This window comes from Monodon monoceros, unplaced genomic scaffold (genome assembly GCF_005190385.1).
Source record: "Monodon monoceros isolate NGI ecotype Baffin Bay Population unplaced genomic scaffold, NGI_Narwhal_1 Super_Scaffold_11, whole genome shotgun sequence".
NCBI lineage: Eukaryota > Metazoa > Chordata > Mammalia > Artiodactyla > Monodontidae > Monodon > Monodon monoceros.
This window is the reverse complement of record NW_021703767.1, coordinates 126,386,994-126,410,690: the sequence shown is the minus strand read 5'-3', so window position 1 is coordinate 126,410,690 and position 23,697 is coordinate 126,386,994. Positions and strand designations below refer to the sequence as shown.

General features: G+C 39.8%; 1 protein-coding gene across 3 annotated transcripts in view; it reads left to right on the top strand.

Annotated features, from left to right (window-relative positions):
• Nucleotides 1–3,731: 3,731 nt before the first annotated feature.
• The window catches only part of PPP2R3A (protein phosphatase 2 regulatory subunit B''alpha), a 221,725-nt gene continuing 201,759 nt past the window's right edge, over nucleotides 3,732–23,697 (top strand). For 2 of the 3 annotated variants that reach the window (XM_029213677.1, XM_029213673.1), the window contains exon 1: nucleotides 3,737–3,849. The gene's annotated coding sequence lies outside the window, so the exon portion shown is untranslated. Of the gene's footprint in view, nucleotides 3,850–23,697 lie in introns of all 3 variants that reach the window. The other variant, XM_029213675.1, reaches the window with a different exon arrangement.

Sequence of the window (23,697 nt, the reverse complement as noted above, 5' to 3'; positions counted from 1 at the left end):
ATTATTTTAGACTTTGTACATCTGAAAAAGTCTTTATTTTGCCTTCATTTTTGAGATGAGAATATAATTCTAGATTGATAGTTCTTTTCAGTACCTTGAAGATGTTATTTCACTATCTTCTTGCTTGCATTGTTCCTAACAAGAGATATGCTGTCATCCTTTCTTTGTTCCTCTATATATAACATGTCTCTTTTCTCCTGCTACTTTTAAGATTTTTCTCCTTATTACTGATTTTGAGTAATTTGATTTTGATATGCCTTCATGTGGCTTTCTTTATGGTTTTTTGTGTTTGGATGTGTTGAAATTCTTAGATCTGTGAGTATATAGTTTTGATCAATTTTGAAAATTTTAGGCCATCATTTATCCAAATATTTTTGTCACCATCTCTCTCCTTTGGAGACTTCATTTACATATGTTAGGCCGCTTAAAATTGTCCCACAATTCACTGATTCTCTTTATGTTTTCATAATATTTTTTTCCTATGTATGCTTCATTTTGGAAATTTCTATTGGTGTGACTTCAAGTTCACTAATCTTTTCTTTGGCAACATCTAATTTGTCACTAATCTATCCAGTATATTTTTATTCAGACATTGTCATCTTCATCTCTAGAAGTAGAATTTGGGTCTTTTTATGCATCTCATGTCTCTGCTTAACTTTTTGAACATTTAAAACACAATTAGAGTAACTGTTTTAATGTCTTTATCTGCTAATACTAACATCTATGACAGTCCTGGGCTTGTTTTTGATTGATTGACTTTTCTCTTTATTATGGATTGTATTTTCCTAAATCTGATCAAGTCACTAGTTCTATTATCTGTTTATGAGAAATACAGGGGTAGAGGAACATGTTAAACAACACCTCAGGGGTGTAATCAGTAAAGTGCAGAATGTGGAAAAATCCACAGGACCAACTGTTGATTTCTTCAGTATATAAAGTGCACAGAAAGAAAAAGGTTTAAGAGTTTTCACTAAATACAATGTGATGGGAATTCCCTGGCAGTGCAGTGGTTAGGACTCCTTGCTTTTACTGCCAAAGGCCCAGGTTAGATCCCTGGTTGGGGAACTAAGATCCTACAAGCTGCTTGGTGCAGCCAAAAAATTAAATTAAATTAAATTAAAATTTAAAAATAAATAAATAAATATAAAAAAGAAGCATTATTTTTTAAAAAATATGATATGAGGACCTTGTCTGAATCCTGATTTGAAGAAGTAAACTATTTAAAACATTTATGAGAAAATTGGGGAAATTTGAATACTGACTAGATGTTAAGAAATCATTAATTTTTAAAGATAAATGATTTTGTTGTTTTTAAACATAGACCTTAGTTTTTAGAGATACATAGTAAAATATTTATGGGTGAAATAATACGCTGCTGTGACTTGCTTCAAAATAATCCAGGGAGGGAAAGAGAAGGTGAGGATACAGATGGAACAAATTGGCCATGGGATGGTAACTGTTAAAGCTGAGTGATGAGAGCATAGTAGGTCACATATTATTCTCTCTGCTTTTGCAATATTTGATCTTTTTCCATAATTAAAAAAAATCAGATGTTCTCTTCTCTGAAAAGAATTGCCATACTGTCTCCCTACACCTAATAGAATTAATTGTGCTCAGGAATGTTCCCCTACCATCCAAATAAATTAAACTCTCATTTATTTTCAAATCGTTCTCCCTAATTCGGCCATAAACCCCTTGAGAGCAAAAATGATGTCTTACTCATTTTCTATTCTTTGTAGTTCCATCACCAAACCACAGAGCTGGGATGCTCAGTAAACAGTGGCGAATTGGCAGCTCTCCACCCTAATTCGCCAAGGTGTTTACGACAGAGATGCCGACTTTGTCGTACTGAATCAAATTTCAAGTTAGATGTTGTGTCCTTTATAAATTCAAGTCATACTGCATATAAGTGTATGGCAAAGGAGCCCAAAAAGCTCTAATGTTAAAAATTCAGGTAGTAAAACTGTCAAGGCAAACCAGGAATCCAGCAGAGATTGGCAGGGTCAGCAGTACTAAAATTGTTATATAGTTCATTGTGTACTTCCCTTCCTTACAGGTATGCATTACACTGTGACCTTTGCAAAGTCCTTCCGTCCTGCCCTGCCTTTCTCACATGACTGCTCTAAGTCTCAAGTAAGATACACTAATGCACACGAAAGGGCTTTTTTTAAACTGGAAAGCAGTATAAGGTTTAAAGTATAATGACCTCTTTATAAGGCATGAAGGCATCTTACAGAGCACATCATTTTAGCTCTTGGAAGATCTGACCTTGGATGAAATTGTTCAGTAGGCAAAGCATGTTTTGGGTGATTATACAGTTGACCCTTGAACAACAAGGGTTTGGACTTTGCAGGTCCATTTATATGCAGATATTTTCCAATAAATACGGTACTTGGATTTTCATGTTACAGACCTTTAAATGTGGGGAAAAGTTTTGTTTGATTAGAGATTGCAGTATGTGGAGTCAAAACAACTAGGGTTTTGAGTCCTGATTCTATCCACTTTTTTAGCTTCCTGCCCTTAGGTGAGTCATTTATCAATTCCTTTGTTTTTGAGGTAGAGATAGCAGTACAGAGGACTTTCCACTGCAGGGGAGGTGGGTGGGTGGTAGACGCCCCTAACCTGCCCAACCTTGTTCAAGGGTCAACTGTATATATATATATATATATATATATATATAATATTTTTCTTTCCTTGAACTATAATACACACACAGCACCTATTATATGCCTGGTGCCGTGCTAGGTGCTAGTGACACAGAGTGAGGACAGCTAGGTGTCCAGGACCTGTCCTTACAGGCCACCTAATCCCTGGCTATTTTTAAGTCTTCACATACCCACCTACCTCCCACCCCTAGGTGCTCCTTACTCATGCTCTTCAATCTCCTGATTGACTTAATTTTTAAGTTGTTTACATATATATGTATTTATTGATTTATCTTTTTAATTAAGAATTTCACTGTTTCACATTTTTCATATGTGCTCTTAGCACATGATTGTGGGCAGGTGGCCTATGAGTTCCTGTGTCAGTTACAAGGAAGGCAATTTTGGGAGGACCTTCCCAAGTTGAGTCCCCCCAGCGCGCGATGAGATTTATGTTTTAAACCAGACCATTTCACATGGTGTTAAATCTCAGGAGTGGTTATAAGGGTGTTATGTCTCAGGATAATTCATAAGTTGTACATTGGTTTTATACGGCTTTCTATATTTGTGTTATATTTAACAATAACTGTTAAAAATAAATATCTCTTCTTTCAAAATTCACACAACTTGTTCACTATATCATAATGACATGTGGCGCAGGTGCTGGCCACAGGTAGGTAGAATCGGAGTGACAGGGAGTGTCTGGTCAGCGGTGAGGGCTACCTGTCCACCGCCTCTGGCCTCAGTGGAGCCATCCAGTCGGCTACAGGAGGGCAAAACAACTAAATGAAGATAACAACAACGATAACAGTAATAATAAATCAGAGAGTGAAACTCTCATCCGCCAAATCGTAGTAAGCACTACGAATCGCATCCCCGCAGGCCCGCCATACAGGGGACTGCACGGACAGCGGCCCCGGCGGCTCTTGCGGCGCCCGAGTGTCCCCTTTCACTCTCTGGCCGGCAGAGTGGGCGGGGTCCGCTGGGAGGGGCGGAGCCTGGCGGGAGGGGCGGGGCGCCGAGCCCACAGCAGAGGGTGGGGCTGAGGGATGGGAGGGGGTGGACGGGCGGCTGGGCGGGGCGCGTTTGGGCCTCAGCTCCTCACGCGCCGCTTTCCCAGCCCACATCCCGCGCCGCCCGGAGCCCTGGCGGCCAAGGCTGTGCGCGAGCGGAGGCAGCAGCCAGAGGAGGAGCCGCGGGCGCTGAGGTAAGCGTGGGGCCGCCCGCTGCGCGGCCCGGAGCCCTCGCGTCCCGCGTTCGGCCCGCGGGTTGTGGCGAGGGAGGGGGGCGGTGCGCGGAGGCCCGGGCGGGCGGGGCCGGGGCCTGAGGGCGGGGACCGGCCTGGCCCCAGGGGCCGGCGGGGTCGGCAGGGCAGCGCGGCGCTGGCCCTGCTGGCTGAGCCGCGCAAGTCGGGGTTCGAGGCGGTGCGGGCGCCGCCGCACGACCGGCTCGGTCCCGGGCCTTGTCAGCCCGGGAGGTGTGGAAACGGCCTGTCCCGGGGGCGCCCACGGAGGAGGGAAGGCGGGGGACGGCCTGGTCCCTCCCACTTTCGGGGGGCTGGGGGTCCAGTTCGCCCGTACAACCCTCGGGAACTTGTTAATAGGAAAGCTTGGCAGAGAAACAAATGCCAACGTTTTGGAAGAACTGAGAGTCACGTCGTTAGGCGCTGAGCCTTTATTTTCCTTCCCCGCCCCCTGACCAACCTCGGCCCGACTTGGCCAAAGAAGGATGTGTCACCAGCTCGCGGCCTCGGGCGGGATCCCGGGCCCGGCTGGGAAAGGGAGTACCTGAAACAAAGGTAAACAGGGGTCGGGCTGACCCCGGCCTTGCCCTGCGGCCGCCGCTGGGCCGCCCCGGTGGGTCTCACTCCCGCGCCGACCCCGGCCGCCGCCTCGGAGGGGCTTTCTCCTGGGGGCCTCTCGATGGAAACCAGCTGGCCGGCCTTGGAGTTGATGTTACATCTGAACTCTGCTATGCTCACGTTATTCCCAATCCTCTGACTCTGGTAAAGCTTAAGGAAACTGTATCCAGTTTTAGTGGTCAGCAAATGTAAGGGAGGATAAATTGCTCTTTGTAAATTATAAGGTATTTTCTTATTAGGAAGTGGTCTGGAAACACGAAATAAAAATTTTTAACACGTAAGCAAAAAAAGAGTGATTAGTATGCCTTCCAAAATCTGAGGAAGTCTTCCTCCTCAAATCTTTTATGTACAAAACATCGCCCAAACCTTCCGTGCCAAGCATTTTTCTTTGTTCTTCGTTAGTCTCAGGCCTCAGTTTCTCATAGAGAGAGCACCCAGTCTGAGACCCTAAGAATAGCCATACTAGAGCAGAGTGTGTTTCCAGCTCAGTCGGCAACAGGCTTGTGTTATAGTAAAACACCGTTTTCTTTTTAGGTCATACTATTTTAAATTACCTCAATTTCATTTCTTCCAGGAGTATCCATGACTTTTAGTGAAAGCCTTTTAAAAAATCTATAGACTAATTTATACATACAGTTTATTCACACTTATTGCATCCTGTCCTCTCTGGCAGAAGAACTTATAGCATGAGATACTTGTGGAAAAACTTGAATCTTTTCTAACTCTGGGAGCTCAGAAATTGAGGACAGAGGAAAGAAGTTTTTTTTTAAATGGAAAGCTTTGGAGAAGTCTTTATCAGGACCAACCTGGCTGTTGAGTTCAAAAAATAGCTTTATCTACGAATAATCTGAACTTTAAGCAGTTAAAGATTTATTTGTATTCATAAGTATTTGCATATTTCAAAATACAGCTAATATTCTGGAGATTGAAAGGGCTATACGACTTTATCTTAGTCTGACTTAATTTGGCCTTAATGTTTAGCTGAAACCACTGCCCTAAGAGAATGAAAGGTTCGTTTCAGCAAGAAGGGAATAAAGGAGATGAGTAATATTGGGGTATGGGCTACTTGAGGTGGGTACCTGTTCAAACCATAACTTTGCTTTTAAACGCTTCAGAGGCTTCGCATTACTTCTGGCAAACAGTCTACACTGATATGGTCCATACCACCCTTCAACACACAGCTTAAAGCTTTACTTCCTCTCTGAAGTTTTTCTTGACATCCTCCTCACCCCACCTCCCCCCCCGAAAAACCCCATTGCCTGGAAGAGAATTGATCACCCTTTTGAGTATGACCGTCCTCTAAATTAGACGTACCACTGACATCTTGGACCAGATAATTCTTCTCGTGGAGGCTATCCTGTGCACTATAGGATGTTTAGCAGCATTCCTGACCTCTAGTTAATAGTTACCAGTAGTCCGCCTGCATACACACACAGTTGTGACAGTCAAACAGTCACACACCCCACACCACCCACACTCAAAAATGCCTCTAGACATTGCCAGATGTCCCCTGGGAGGGCCAAAATCACCCCCAGTTGAGAACCACTGTTCTAAAGGGACTGCTTGTCTTAACACTAATGACACTGCATTGTCCTCATTTGCTTCTGTGTCATTTTTTCTACTCTGCTGGGTTTGAAGGTAAGAGCAGTCATTCATTTAACAAACATCTGAGAGAGAGCCTACCTTGCCAGCCAGACCTTAATTTAGGTCTGGGAATACAGTGGTAAAAGCCACGGATGTGATCTCTAAACTCCTGGACCTTACAGTCTAAAGAGAGTGACAGACACATACATGTATAATTATACAGTTCCTCGTTACAATTGTGATAGATTCTGGAAGTACAGGGTGTTCTGAGTACATCAAAAAGGGGTACTGACCTAGTTTGGAAACTAGGGATTTCTTTGGGAAGTAACCTATAAGGGGAGGTAGACTGAAGGATAAATAGAAGTTACAAGGTAAAGCTTTGGGGGACTGTATTCCAGGCAGAAGGAGCAGGACCTTTTCTGGGAATTCAGAGGCCAGTATAGCTGGAGGATGGAGAGTGATAGGGGCCGGATGATACAAAATGAAGCTGGGAAAGTAGGTGAAGGCACGGTGAGCAGCAGTTCTCAGTCCAGCCTGTTTATCAGAATCACTAGAGGAACTTAAAACAATACTAGTGCCTGGGCCATGCTCCAGGCCCATTAGATCAGAATGTCTGCAGTGGGTCTTATTTCCTCCCCCAGCTGCCACTTTCCTCATACCTTCCAGCAGGATAACCACTGTTAGTAGTTTTATGTATCATTCTAGACATTTTCTGTGGCATTCAAGCAAATGCATATTCTTTCCTCCTGTTGTTTACACAAATGGTAGCATACTGTACACACTGTTCTGTTCCTTGTTTTGTTCTCTTAACAATATCCTGGAAATCTTTCCATTCTATTATATAGTTTTCTTATTCTTTTGAATGACTGTATAGTATTCCATTGTATAGATACACAGATTATTTAATGGATCCTCTACTGAGGGACATTTAAACTGTGTTCCTCTGTTGAGGGACATTTAAATTGTTTCCAGTAATTTACTATAACAAATCATACTATGCATATGCTAGTTCACATGTGTGTGAATATATTTGTAGGATAAATTCCTAGAAGTGGAATTGTTGAGTCAGATATGTACACACACACATTTGTAAATATCTGTGGTTGTAAAAGATTACTCTGGTCATATTGGAGAGAATAGCTTGGAAGGAAATGAGTGGATGTTGGAGAAAACTGATTCTAACTAAGATTACAGTGTGTTATAAAGTGAATTGTGTCCCCCTAAAATTGCTCTTTGAAGCCCTAATCCCTAATGTGACTATATTTGAAGATAGTCTTTAGGAGGTAATTAAAGTTAAATGAGGTCATAAGGGTTGGGGCCCTAATCCAATAAAATTGGTGGCCTTATAAGAAGAGGAGGAAGGGAAGGCCATGTGCTCACAGTGAGAACATAGCCATTTACAAGCCAGGAAGAGAGTCCTTACCAGAAACCAACCTTGCTGGACCGTGATCTGGGACTTCTATCCTCCAAAACTGTAAGAATGTTAATTTCTGTTGTTTAAGCCACCCAGTCTATGGTATTTTATTATGGCTACCTGAGCTGGCTAATACAGTCAGCCTTTGGTATCTGCTGGGGATTGGTTCCAGGACCCCCCTGGATACCAAAATCCACGGATGCTCAAGTCCCTTATATAAGATGGCGTAATACAGTCAGCCCTCCATATCTGCAGGTTTACATCCATGGATACAGAGGGAAAACTACACTGTGGAAAGGTAGAGAAAAACTGATAGCTGGGACCAAGTTGGTAGCAGAGGAGATGGAGAGAAGTAAATGGATGCAAGGGATATATTTAGGAGGCATAATTGATAGGATTTGTTGATTGATACAGTACAAGCAGTGAGAGGGAGAAATACGTGTATAGAATAAAGCCCAGGGTTCTCACTTACCCAGCCAGGTGAATGGTGTTACCTGAGCTAGAGAACATTGGAAGAATAAATGGTTGAGGTGGTTTAAATTACAGTTCACTTTGGGACTGGTGAGAAGTGGAGATGTCACATAAGCATTTGATAATTCAAATCCAGAGCCCAGAAGGGTGTGATGGACTGGGGATATAAATATTTAGGTGTAAATTGAAGGGTGTAGATGAAATTACCCCGCACAGAGGCTGTACACCCACAGCCCAGAGCTGAATCTGGTTTACAGATGTGTGTTGTTTTTCACATACAGTGGTTTTTGTTGTTGTTGTTTAATTTTGAGTTAGTTGCCAGTAATTTAAAATCTGAAGATTTCCCATGAAAATCCAGATTTTGGAGCTTTTCTTTAGAAGTGAGAAGATGTAGCACTACTGAGCGGGCTTTCCCATATGAGAGCAGTTGATTGGAGCTCTGTCACAGCTGATCCCAGCTGCTTTCTAGTCCACCAAAGAGCCTACCACTCCCTAAAACTTATTCCTGGCCTGCTTTGTTTATTTTCTTCTCTGACTGTGTAGGCATATGTGTGATGCCTGCTGTAGGGAGAGAGTATAGAATAGTGATTCTCATTTTGGCTACACATTGGAAACATTGAATGGTTAAAAAATACTGATGCTGGGGCCTACCTCAATTTCTCTTTCTGTTTGCTTGCTCTGAATTGCAGCCTGGGATTTTTAAAAGGTCCTCAGGTGATTCCACTGAGCAGTGGAAATTGAGAACCATCTATAGAGATTAAGAAGAGAAGAGGGCTCAGGCCCAGCATTTCAAAGTTGGGTCAAGGAGGGTAACCCCAGGAGAGGGATGAGAAGTGGCCAGAGGTACAGTGGAATGACACCTTGCTTGCCCTTAAGGTATGCAAACTTAACCAAATATATTTGAAGGTGTTTCTAATTAGATGAAAGAAAGTGTTCTATTTTGCAGGTATACTTACTGTTGTTTTTTTTTTTTTGCATGCATGCATGCATGCATACATATATGCTGTTCATTACTGTATAGAGTTATGCATACAAAAATCAGTTAGGCTTTACTTAATAGGCCATTTAAAGAATTTTCGAGAGTAATTTAAACTATACTCGGTTTTTGTCTTAGAAACTCACTTTCAAATTTAATTCCAGTTTAAGATGTGTCATGAAAGGCAAGGGAAGAGAGTATTTTAAAAAGAGGAGTCATCAAGTAAAGATGTAGACATAAAGTGATGTACTGAATTTAGCAAATGGAGTCTTTGACCTTAGCAACAACCGTTTTAGATTGAAAAAGGCAGAAGCCAGATTGAAGTGGATAGAAAGTAAGGAAATGGAAATGGTGAATGTTGGAAAAATCTTTTGAGATGTTTAACCAAAAGGGGAGTGATGAGGCAGGGTGAGTTGTCTTACATGTCTCTATGGTAGGTGCTTAGTCTGTATTGGTTACCCAAACGCTTCTCCTGACTTTTCAGGGACGTATCTCAGTCGTGCCTGATTACCTGTCTACCCCATTTCGGAGGGGTCTTGCTTATATTTGTTTTGGAGACTTTGTGCTTTTCACTGAGGAGATATTTTGCCAGGACCCTTGAGGCTCAGATGTTGGTGATTAGGCCCTTAGTCTTTTTCTTATCTGGAAAGCCATAGAACTCCTAAGGACCAGCAGGGCTCCAGTGACCCCGACATCATCCTTTCAGTGAACTGATGAACAAAGACCAGATTGTTGGCATGTTGAAAATGGAATACTAGGCTATGTCAGGGAATATGTATCTAGCTGTCATTCCTAGGGATAGTTTTGTTTTTTTTTTTCTTGCGGTACGCGGGCCTCTCACTGTTGTGGCATCTCCCGTTGCGGAGCACAGGCTCCGGATGCGCAAGCTCAGCGGCCATGGCTCACGGGCCCAGCCGCTCCGCGGCATGTTGGATCTTCCCAGACCGAGGCACGAACCCATGTCTCCTGCATCGGCAGGTGGACTCTCAACCACTGCACCACCAGGGAAGCCCCCTAGGGATAGTTTTTGCAGCTGTGTTTTTTTCTAATTAACTTGATATTGCAGTTTGGTTTTCCAGTTGCGTGTATGTAACATTTCTCATACTTTGAAATCTTTATCATTGATGGTGATTAAAGGGTATGGATATAAGTTGGAGAATTAGGCCCTCATTGAGCTCAGAGAGAAGCAGAAGAAGAGAACACCAAACAAACTTTGGTTTCCAAAAGTTTGTATGAATGCTGTTACCTTGAAGACTTTGGATTAGAATGACTCTCTGGAGTGGGTTGTAATGCAGATGTTCACTACCAATCTGTCATTTATCCATTTCTGCCTCACTGGCAACCTTAATCTGGCACAAGAGAGTTTAAAGGTCAGTTTTACACTTCATGTTTCTAAGAGTTGTGATCTACCAGCAGAACAGAAACCACAGGGGTTGGAAAATGCCAAGGATTATTAGTGAAGAATGGTATTTATTAGTTGAAGGCATAAGCCCCATTGCTGTACTCTTTTTGCAAACAGGAGTATCATCTTGTAAGGGATTGTCCTTCATAGCTGTCATTGGTTCATCAGGTGCATGATGGTTAACTTCTAAATGAAGGATGACTTTGTGACATGAATAGCAGACTTTGGTTTAAGGTTTATACTGGGAGTTTATAATAAGAAAATATTTTGTTTAGAAACTTTTATGTGCTTAGGCAATTGTAGGAATTCTTTTATCGCAAATATAGTTAGGTACTATGCCTGATGGTGATAGATGGAGGGAAAAGTTCACTGCCAAAGTTGTCCAGAGCTCCTTTGGTTTGTAAAGGAGACAACAGTGGTTGCATGGTAATAGGATTTAGAGTCAGTTCGTGGGTGCATGACCTTGATCTGTCAAGTGTGAGCTGTGTGACTTGCTTTTATTGAGTTAAAATTCACATAACATAAAATTAACCATTTTAATCATTTTAAAGGGTACAATCAGTGAATCTCAATACATTCACAGTGTTGTGCAACCATAACCATTATCTAATTCCAGAACATTTTTTATCACCCCAGAAGGAAGCCGTGTACCCATTAAGCAGTTATTCCCCATCCCTTTCTCCCCCTATTTCCTGGAAACCACCAGTTTGCTTGCTTTCTCTATGGAGTTGTTTATTTTGGACATTTCATATAAATGGAATCACACAAAATGAGACTTCCTGTATCTGGCTTCTTTCATTTAGCATGATGTTTACAAGGTTCATTCATGTTGTGGCATGTGTTCTTTTCTTTGAATAATATTCATTCCTGTCTTTGAATAATAATTCCACTGAAAGGATATACCACCTTTTGTTTATCCGTTTATCAGTTGATGGACATTTCAGTTGTTTACATCTTCTGGCTACTGTAGATAGTGTTGCCAAGAGCTTTCGTGTGCAAGTTTTTACTTGAATACCTGTTTCAATTCTTTTGTATATATACCTAGGAGTGGAATTGCTGGATCATATGGTGATTCTATGTTTAACTTTTTGAGGAACTACCAAACTTTTCCACAGCAACTGCACCATTTTACATTTCCACTATCAGTGTTTGAAAGTTATAGTTTCTCCACGTCCTCGTCAACACTTGTTATTTTCTGGTTTTGGTTTGGTTTTGGTTATGGCCATCCTCGTGGATGTGAAGTGATATCTCACTGTGATTTTGATTTGCATTTCTCTAGTGACTAATGATGTTGTGCATCTTTTAATGTGTTTGTTGGCCATTTGTATATTTTCTTTGGAGAGATGTCTATTCAAGTTCTTTGCCTGTTTTTTAATTGGGCTGTTTGTCTTTTTTGTTGTTGAGTAGTTAAGAGTTCTTTATATATTGATTACTAGACCCTTGTCAGATACCACCAAGAGTGGTATGATCCTTCAGCAACCACCAAGGGTCTTCCATTCTAGTGCATAGTGAGTCGTGACATAACTAGAGGGCTGGGATCCAGCCAGTCACAGAGTCCCAGGTACAAAAGGTATTTGGATACGTTGTACCCATCCAGAATTAAAGGTATATTTTCTTGTAGAGCATGCATTTGTCAAATTCTGTTGCTATTCCTCTCAAATTTATTTATTTTTTAAATAAATTTATATATTTATTATTATTATTATTAGTTTTTGGCTGTGGTGGGTCTTCGTTGCTGCATGCGGGCTTTCTCTAGTTGCGGCGAGAGGGGGCTACTCTTCGTTGTGGTGCGTGGGCTTCTCATTGTGGTGACTTCTCTTATTGTGGAGCACGGGCTCTAGGCACGCAGGCTTCAGTAGTTGTGGCACATGGGCTCAGTAGTTGTGGCTCTCGGGCTCTAGATCACAGGCTCTATAGTTGTGGCACACGGGCTTAGTGGCTCTGCGGCACGTGGGATCTTCCCGGACCATTGCTTGGATTCTTAACCACCACGCCACCAGGGAAGTCCCTCTTCTCAAATTTAGGGATAGCTGTTCTAGGTGTGTGAGTCATAGTTTTCAAAACTAAAGAGTTTTCAGGCTTTGAAGGAGAATAAAGGCAGTTCTTTTTATTGAACCAAGAATTCTCACATTTCAATGTATCAGCCTTTAAACTTCTAGAACTAAGACTATTTTCTGATTCAGTGGTTAGTGATCTCATTCACCTCAATCAACAAATATTTACTGAGTTACCACTATGTGCTTGGCACTTTGCTAGATACTAGAGATACAGTGCCTTATGATACAAGCCCAAACTCTCTCTTGACCCTGCATCCTCCTCCAAATCTGTTCCTCTCTGTTGTCTAACTGACTCAGTCCAGTTCCTTACCACCGGTCTCTCTTGAGTCCTCTCTCTTGAGTCAGGCCTTTACCCTCCACATTGCTAACTCCAGTGAGTAAGTTTTCAGTCTTTTTCTTACTTGACCTTTCAACAGCATTTTGCACAGCTGATTATTCCTTTCTTTGAAATGCTTTCTTCACTTAGCTTCCAGAGTACTACATTCTCTGGATTTCCTCCTACCTTACTGGTGATTCCTTCTCAGTCTTTTTGTTTTCATCATCTAACTGACCTCTGAAAATTGGAGAGCTGTTTATTCCTCAAACCTCTATTCTTCCTTATCAACCCTATTTTCTTGTCATTTCACCCAGTCTCATGACCTTAAATATACACCAATCCTACCACCAAGGACTACCAATTTTTTCTCCAAGTTAGACCTCTTCTCTGAATCTCATACTCTGATATCAGAGTGCCTACTTGACCTCTCCATTTGGATATCTAACAGACATCTCAAAACGGAGCTCCTCCTCTTCCCCTCTAAAACCCACTCTTCCCACAGCCTGTCCCATCTCGGTAAATAGCAGCTCCATTCTTCCAGGAACCCAGGCCAAAAACCTTGGCAACATCTTTGACTCTCTTCTTTCTCTTTCACCCCACATTCAGTCTATCAGCAAACCCTCTTGGCTCTACATTCAGAATGTATCTAGAATTGGTCACATCCCAATATCTCTACTGCTTCTACCTTGTCCAAACCACCATTGTATCTCATCTGGATTACTGTCATAGCCTCTTTTTCCCTGCTTCTGTCCTTGCTCTCCTAGCAGCTAGAGGGACCCTGTTAAAAGTAAGTTCTCTGATCAGAGGCTTTACACTTACCTACAAGGCCCTACATAATCTAACCCCCCTTTTACTTCCCTGACCTCATCTCCTACTACTCTCCCCTGTGCTTACTTTGTCCCAGTCACAAATGGTTCTTGTTCTTCCTTCAACAAAGCAGCTACATCCCTGCCTCAGGACCTTTGCTTTCCCCTAATATCTACAAAGCTCCTTCTCTCAGGTCTTTGTTAAAGTTCATTTTCCCCAGCACTCCCTTCCCTTTCAAACTCTTCTTCCTAGATCTCTCAATAATCTGGGTGTTCCTCCCATCCCCCCAAGACTGAGCATTGAGGCTATTTCTCTCCCATGCCCCCATATGTTTATTCATCTTTAAGCTTTCTTTTGAACTGAGTCCCTCCAGTTTTGTTTTGTTTTGTTTTGTTTTAAGCAGTTTGAAAACTGCTTGTCTGTGAGGTTAGAAATAAAAAGCAGAGATTAGTGTCTGTGAATGGGTATGTCATTAAGGACTTAGAAATCATAGCAAAGGCACACTGAGCCCTTCCATTTCGTGATCACAGGCATAGTCCCTGTTTCACAGCCTTGAGAATGGAGCCCTGGAATGCTCCTGCTATGAGTACTGATGAACACAGCACTCCTACCTGCGCCAAGCCCCGAGCACTGTGGCTCAGGTGTCAGCATTTTGTCTTCTGTCAGCATGGTACGTCTTAGCAATCTTGGCATTCTCCTGGCATTCTAGTTGGTACCTCTTTCCCATGGCAGGCCCTGCTCAGTGAGTGGAAGTTCACTCAGTGTTGGCAGCAGTATTGGAATCCATGTATTAAAGGCAGTTAAGGGTTCCACATAATGAAGAGAGTGTGTTGATTCTACTGTGAAATGCCTCAGACTCTAAAGAAAAGGGGAACAGATCATGTCCAATGACGGTCTCTCTGGATAGCAGGTTAAGAGGTTTCATCTGGGTCATTGTTTCTCATCTTGTCTGTAAACCTGCAGGCCTTCATGAGGGCCTTCTGGCGGGATCATGTTATTAAAGGCTGGAATGGTGTCTGTTTTGATTCATTATTTTAAAAGACAATGCATTATTTCTAATGAATTTTTAACCAAACAAGTATTATATAAATATGTTCTCCTTGCCTCTACTCTTTTCCTAGATGAGCTAGTTTCCTAGATGACAAATAAGTAGATAAATAAATAATGTAATTTCAGACAGTGGTAATAGTGCTATGAAAAAAATTAAGTAGGTCTATTCCCCTGATGATGAACACTTGGGTTGTTTCCAGTTTTTCCTCTTTTAAACATTACTGCAATGAACATCCTTGTACTTATGCAAATGTGTGAATGTTTATATTGTATAAACAACTGAAAGATGGAATTACTGGGTCATATAGTCATATAATCAAAATTTTAATAGATAATGCCAAGTTGGTCCCCAAGGTATCTATACTAATATTATTTAACTATATAATATGTAATATAATTAAAAGCAGTAATGTGTTTATGTTTTTTAATAAATAAAATATTTTTATTACTTTTAGTTACACTAGGAATATAGAATACATTCTCTTTGTTAAAAGTAAAAAATTAACAGAGGACAAAAATCCTCATGCCTTCACCAACTTGCAAATTTTTGCCTCTCTCAAAAGTTTTTAAAACTCCTCTCTCCTTGTTTTAATTTTTATTTCCATGTGGTTGAGCATCTTTTCTATTTTTTGACCATTTATATTTCTTTTTTTCTTTTCTATTTGGATTGCATAGCAAAGACTGCTGGTTACCTCCTGTGATCCATTCTTCCTTCATCTTTAGTAATAGGAACCCCAGTTTTTAGCCAGGTCCATTGCTGCCCATCCAGAAGACTATATTCTTTGGCTTCCTTGGAGCTAAGTATAGCTAGGTAAGTTTTAGCTAACAATACATAAGCAGAAGGGTTTGATATGACTTTCTGAAGGCTCCTTCAAGAGAGGAGGCACTCCCTCATCCCTTCACACATTCTGTATATTGGAACACAGATGTAATGACTGGAGCTCTACCAGCCATCCTAGACTATGAGGACCATGGTGGTAGCTCAGTGAGCCAGAAAGTCTGGGTCTCTGAGCATTTGGTCAAGCTGCTGCACCAGCCCTCAACTTCTTTTGCATAAGAGAAATTTAACTTCTGTTTTGTTTAAGCACTCTTATTTTTGTTTTTTCCTGTTATATGCAGATAGTGAATACTTTTTATTTATTTATAGGAGTTCTTTGGCTTCTAGATACTCATTCTTTATTTATGAAAATGGTACATTTTCCTTCAATCTGTTGTCCTCTCCCTTTGTTAGTAATGGTTTTTAATTTTGATGTCAGATTTACCTATCTTTGCTTTCATGGCTTTTGACTTTACTTTTTTTTTTTTACTAACTTTTTTTTTAACTAACTTTTAAATGGATGTCTTTCCTGCCTTAAGATATAAACATAGTATCTTACATTTTCTTATACTTTTATATAAAATTTAAATCTTTAATTCATCTGGAATTTATTTTTGTGAATAGTGTAAGGGAGGACTCTTGTTCAGTTGGCTATCCATTTGAATAATAATTTTTCTAATAAGTGGCATGTCAAATTATCAATTAATAGATTCTCATATATGTATAGGTTGGTTTTAGGACTCTATTTAGTTCCATTGATCTTTGCTTCTGTGACATTAACACACTTTTAATTACTATAGTTTGATAATAAATTGTGATTTTTGGTAGGCAAGGTCTTCTTTCTTTGTTCTTTTTAAAAATATTAAACATCAGGCTTCCCTGGTGGCGCAGTGGTTGAGAGTCCATCTGCCGATGCAGGGGACACGGGTTCATGCCCCAGTCCCGGAAGATCCCACATGCCGCGGAGCGGCTGGGCCTGTAAGCCATGGCCGCTGAGCCTGCGCGTCCGGAGCCTGTGCTCCGCAATGGGAGAGGCCACAACAGTGAGAGGCCCGCGTACTGCAAAAAAAAAAAAAAATTAAACATCTATAGCACAATATTTATAAAACATATGTAAGATGTAATGCATAGCAGTATAATGAACACTTGTTATCCACTGCTCAGTTTAAGGAAAAAATATTGCTACTACTTTGTCTTTGTTGCCTCTCCCCCCCCCCCCCCCGCCAAGGTTCTCTTGGCTCTTTCACATTTCCACTTCCATGTGAAATGTTAGAATTAGCTTATAAATTGATCTTAGAATCAATTCATATAATTGAAGGCAATAATAGTTTCTGTATCAGTAATTGCTTTTTGGAAATTAATAAACCAATTATTTAAATGTTTTTCCCATTTAAAAAGCAACTTGGGTTGTTTCCATGTCTTAGCTATTATAAAGCTTCAGTGAACATGGGAGTGCAGATACCTTTTCAAGTTAGTGTTTTCATTTCTTTCAGATACATACCCAGAAGTGGAATTGCTGGATCATATGGTAGTTCTATTTTTAATCTTTTGAGGAACCTCCATATTGTTTTCCATAGGGGCTGCACCAATTTACTTTACCTTGCACAAGGGTTCCCCTTTCTCCACATCCTGGCCAATGCTTATTACTTGTTGTCTTCCTGATAATAGCCATTGTAACAGGTGTGAAGTGATAGCTCATTGTGGTTTTGATTTATATTCCTCTGATGATGAGTGATGTTGAGCACCTTTTATTCCTAGGTATTTTATTCTTTTTAATGCAAGTGTAAATGCTATTGTTTTCTTAATTTCTCATTCTGATGGCTCATTATTAGCATATAGAAGTGCAGCTGATTTTTGTATATTGATTTTGTATCCTGCAAGTTTACTGAATTTATTAGTCCTGACAGTTTTTTAGTAGAGTTTTTAGAGTTTTCTATATGTAATACTGTGTCGTTTGTAAATATAGTTTTATTTCTTCCTTTCTTTTTTTTTTTTTTTTTTTTGGTACGCGGGCCTCTCACTGTTGTGGCCTCTCCCATTGCGGAGCACAGGCTCCGGACGACGCACAGGCTCAGCGGCCATGGCTCACGGGCCCAACCACTCTGCGGCATGTGGGATCTTCCTGGACCAGGGCACAAACCAATGTCCCCTGCATCGGCAGGTGGACTCTCAACCACTGTGCCACCAGGGAAGCCCTATTTCTTCCTTTCTGATTTGGATTCCTTTACTTCTTTTTCTTCCTAAATACTCTGGCTAGGACTTCAAATACTATGTTGAATAAGTGTGGTAAGAGTGGGTCTCCTTGTCTTGTTCCTGATATTAGAGGAAAAGCTTTCAGCTTTTCACTGTTGAATCTCATGCTAGCTGTGAGCTTGTCATATATGGCCTCTCTTATGTTGAGGTATATTTCCTCTTTTCCCAGTTGATGAGAGTTTTTATCATGAATGGATTGTGATTTTTGACAAATGCTTTTTCTGCATTTATTGAGAGGATCATATGCTTTTTATCCTTCATTTTGTTAATGCAGTGTGTCATATTGATTGATTTGTGGGCGTTGAACCATCCTTGCATCCCTGGAATAGATTCCACTTGACCATGGTATATTATTCTTTTACTGTATTGTTGATTTCAATTTGCTAATATTTTGTTAAGGATTTTCATCTCATCTTTGTTCATCAAAGATATTGGCATGTAATTTTCTTTTTTTATAGTGTTGTTGTCTGGTTGAATTAAGGGTAACGCTGGCCTCATAAACAGAGTTTGACCCACGTACCTATGGTCTTCTAATCTATGACAAAGGAGGCAAGAATATACAATGGAGAAAAGACAGTCTCTTCAACAAGTGGTGCTGGGAAAACTGGACAGCTACATATAAAAGAATGAAATTAGAACACTCCCTAACATCATACACAAAAATAAACTCAAAATGGATTAAAGACCTAAATGTAAGGCTGGACACTATAAAACTCTTAGAGGAAAACATAGGCAGAACACGCTTTGACATAAATGACAGCAAGATCTTTTTTGATCCACCTCCTAGAGTAATGAAAATAAAAACAAAAATAAACAAATGGGATCTAATTAAACTTAAAAGCTTTTGCACAGCAAAGGAAACCAGAAACAAAACAAAAAGACAACCCTCAGAATGGGAGAAAATATTTGCAAATGATGCAACTGACAAGGGATTAATCTCCAAAACATACAAACAGCTCATGCAGCTCAGTATCAAAAAAAGGAAATAACCCAATCAAAACATGGGTGGAAGATCTAAATAGACATTTCTCCAAAGACATACAGATGGCCTAAAAGCACATGAAATGAGGCTCAGCATCACTAATCATTAGAGAAATGCAAATCAAAACTACAATGAGGTATCACCTTATACCGGTCAGAATGGCCATCATCAAAAAAAATCTACAAACAGTAAATGCTGGAGAGGGTGTGGAGAAAAGAACCCTCCTACCCTGTTGGTGGGAATGTAAATTGGTACAGCCACTCTGGAGAACAGTATGGAGGTTGTTTAAAAAACTAAAATTAGAAATACCATATGACCCAGCAATCCTACTACTGAGCATATAACCAGAGAAAACCATAATTCAAAAAGGCACATGCACCCCACCCTGGTGTTCATTGCAGCACTGTTTACAATAGCCAGGTCATGGAAGCAACCTAAATGCCTATCAACAGAGGAATGGGTAAAGAAGATGTGGTACATATATACAATGGAATATTACTCAGCCATAAAAAAGAATGAAATAATGCCATTTGCAGCAACATAGACGGGCGTAGAGTTGTCATAATGAGTGAAGCAAGTCAGACAGAGAAAGACAAGTATCATATGATACCACTTATATGTGGAATCTAAAAAAATAGGGTACAAATAAACTTATTTACAAAACAGAAGTAGAGTCACAGATGTAGAAAACAAACTTATGGTTACCAGGGAGTGGGGGTGGGGGGGGGAATAAATTGGTAGATTGGGATTGACATATACACAGTACCATATATAAAATAGATAAGTAATAACGACCTACTCTATAGCACAGGGAACTCTACTCAGTAATCTGTAATGGCCTATATGGGAAAAGAATCTAAAAAAGAGTGGATATATGTATATTTATAATAATTTACTTTGCTGTACACCTGAAACTAACACAACATTGTAAATCAACTATACTCCAATAAAATTTTTTTTAAAATAATAAAATAAAATGAGTTTGGAAGTATTCCCTCCTCTTCTACTGTTTGGAAGAGTTCAAGAAGGACCATTATACTGTTTTTAAGTGTTGTTCTTAGTTTTAAGTATAGTTTAATTTGTACTCATAATGGATTGTTGGTTAAAGATGGAACATGTGTGAAACACATGTCAAGATATCATAGATTAATGAGGAGCATGAAAAATGATAGTTCTGCAAAACTATTTCAAGATGCTCTTATGAAATACGTAATTTGCATTCATCTGATCAAAATTTTTATGAAATATCAAGATGTTTCTAATACTTAAAAAACTACATGATTAAAGGAAGCTGGGTGAAGGGTATAAGGGAATTCTCTGTATTCTCTTTGCAGTTCTTCTGGAAATCTATAATTAACTCAAAATAAAAAGGTTTTTTTAATCATTTTAAATATAAAAACATTAGCCAGGCATGCCTTAGTTTAAAGTCATGTGTATTCATACATGCTTATAATTGGCATTTGCTATTTCCTATTCTTAAAGCTACTCTAGAGAAAATAATTTCAGGTTGGTTAACCAAATACGAATAGCAAGGTAAAGATACTGTATTGAATATCATGAAACATAGAAGGGGTCTAATCAAATTCAGATGATTTCATTTCTAAAATGAATTGTCAATTGAGAGACTCCATATGGTATGAAATAAGGAAGAGGTTTGCTCTAAAAAGAATTCATTTGCAACTTACTATACAACTAGTGTTATAGAGAGCTGGATGTTTATTTTATTATCATTGATCTTATTCTGTTTAGGTACTTCAGATTCTCAAAAGGAAAGATTTAAATACTTGAAAATATGAAAAAGAAAAAATATACAGGGTTATTCTATCCAACTGGCTTTTTGTTTATTGGTGATAAAGATCTGAAGTATATGTTTGCTGAGAACTTCTCTCAAAGAGCAGCATGAAACCATTTCTTCTACCTTGATTAAACTAAACCTCCAGGGATTCCCTGGTGGTGCAGTGGTTAAGAATCCGCCTGCCAATGCAGGGGACACGGGTTTGAGCCCTGGTCCAGGAAGATCCCACATGCTGTGGAGCAACTAAGCCTGGGCACCACAACTACTGAGCCTGCGCTCTAGAGCCCATGAACCACGACTATTGAAGCCCGCACGCCTAGAGCCCGTGCTCCGCAACAAGAGAAGCCACCGCAATGAGAAGCCCACACACCGCAACATAGAGTAGACCCTGCTCGCCACAACTAGAGAAAGCCCGCACTCAGCAACAAAGACAAAAACAGAAAGCCAAAAATAAATAAATAAATGAATTTATTTAAAAAACAAACAAACAAAAAAAAACTAAACCTCCAAATTATCAAAATAAGAGTTGATTTTTATAAGCTCAAAATGGAAGAATTCCAAGTATCAGGTCTTTAACTTTTGTTTGTTTTGGCTGCTATAATGTGGATTAAATTTCAGCCTACATTTCAATATACATTTAGTGCCAAGTCCATTTTTTAAATATAATTTTTATTTTATATTAGAGTACAGTTGATTTACAGTGTTCTTTTAGTTTCAGGTATACAGCAAAGTGATTCTGTTATACATATATCCATTCTTTTTTAGATTCCCATATAGGTTATTACAAAATATTGAGTAGAGTTCCCTGTGCTATACAGTAGGTCCTTGGTGATTATCTATTTTATATATAGTAGTGTGTATATGTTAATCCCAAACTCCTAATTTATCCCTCCCTGCACCTATCCCCTTTGGTAACCGTAAGTTTGTTTTCGAAGTCTGTGAGTCTGTTTCTGTTTTGTAAATAAATTCATTTGTATGTTTCTTTTAGATTCCACATGTAAGTAATATCATAGGATATTTGTCTTTCTCTGTCTGACTTACTTTACTTAGTATGATAATATCTAGGTCCATCCATGTTGCTGCAAATGGCATTTCATTCTTTTTTTATGGCGGAGTAATATTCCATTGTATACATGTACCACATCTTCTTTATCCATTCCTCTGTTGATGGACATTTAGGTTGCATCCATGTCTTGACTATTATAAATAGTGCTGCAGTGAACACTGGGGTGCGTGTACCTTTTCGAACTATGGTTTTCTCAGGATATTGGTTGTTAATCCATCTTTTAATTTTTTGACAATTTTATTTGACAACATGTGATTTTCTTTCCATGATAAAACAGTTCATCTACTGTGAATAGAAGTCAAAATTTGTCCTTAAATATTATCAGTATAATTGAAGACTTTGCCACATGAGCTTTATAATAAAGCTTTAATAATATGCTGAACTAAGATGAAATATTTTTACTTAAAACTCCTTTATCTTGTGTCATAAGAAATTTTTTAAAATAATTTTTTAAATTCCTAAGGAGGTTCACAGTATTATTTTTTAAAAAACATTCATTATTCAAGAAAGGTTGGGAAACACTGATCTGCATTGTAGGCCTGATCACTGAAATTGTACTGATTGATGTCAGATTGGGCCTGGATCCAGAATGGCCAGCCTGGAAAAGACGTACCATCCTCAGAATGTAGGGACAGGATGTGTCATGGGATGAGGCCCTTTAACTGAAGAGCACAACATTGCCACTCACTTTCAGAAGGGTAATGATTTCCCCCTTTCAATATATGTTGTTGCTTTGGTCTTAAAAGTAGGCAGATGGACACATGTATTGCTCAACTGCCCCATTATAATCAAAGATTAGAATGTCCAAAAGACTCTAGGCTGCTAAAAAAAAAAAACAACAACAACAAAAAAAACCACATTACGTATCCATTACATATGGTGAAGTTTTTTTGTTACAGATTAAATGAAGAAAGACCAGGAGAGGGAATGCAGTAGAGTATTATGAAAGCAAGAGCTGAAAGAAAAATGGAGAGAGAATATCAATGAAGGTGTATGTTTTCATGTCATAGAAAATGATTGGTTGTAAGGAATAAATATCCACTTAAAGATATATTTGTGGGCTTCCCTGGTGGTGCAGTGGTTGAGAGTCCGCCTGCCGATGCGGGGGACACGGGTTCGTGCCCCGGTCCAGGAGGATCCCACATGCCGCGGAGCAGCTGGGCCCGTGAGCCATGGCCGCTGGGCCTGCGCGTCCGGAGCCTGTGCTCTTCGGCGGGAGAGCCCACAACAGTGGCCCGCGTACTGCAAAAAAATAAAAAATAACATAAAAAAAGATATATTTGTAAAAAGTTTATTTATAGGAAAAATACACAGGGAGCACATCAGTTCACTGCAATTTTAGAAACTGAACATACTCCTCTCTCTCTTTCTCTCTGTGTTATATGTGTTCTGTTTTCTTGACACCAGCTTCTCCTGCCATGTTGCTCATTGTGGGATGCCCCAAAACAGTGGTCTCAGCCATCAATTCTGTAGGACTTTAAGACCCAGAGCTCTCACCTAATTGACAGTATTCCAGTGCTTCAATTCCAGGTTCCTAGGAGAGAAAACATGATTGGCCTACCTTGAGTCAGTGTCTCAACTAAACTTGACCAGGGATTGGAAAACAGTTGTGACTCAATAAAGTTGTCCCGCCTCACCTGTGAACAAGGCAGGTCCCTAAGAAGTAGGGATATCTCTTATTCAGTACATAGGAGAGAAGACTTGTTTAAGAAGGAATGGATTGGTGCCCTGAGCTCTGAAAAAAAAGAGATTATAAAATATGTACGCCCCCACAAAAAAAAAGACAAGAGTGTAATAGTCTCCTAAATGTAATCTTCCTAGGACGATTAGGTCAGTTTACATAAATCGCAACAATATCTTTTTGGATCCATCTCCTGGATTAGTGGGAATAAAAACGAAATGAACAAACAAAAAAACAAATGGGACCTAATTAAACTTAAAAGCTTTTGCATAACAAAGGAAACCATAAACAAAACAAAAAGACAACCTACAGAATGGGAGGAAGTATTTGCAAACTATGCAACTGACAAGGGATTAATCTCTAAAATATACAAACAGCTCGTACAGCTCAATATCAAAAAAACAAACAAACAACCCAGTCAAAAAATGGACAGAAGATCTAAATAGACGTTTTTCCAAAGAAGACATCCAGATGGCCAAAAGGCACATGAAAAGATGCTCAACATCGCTAATTATTAGAGAAA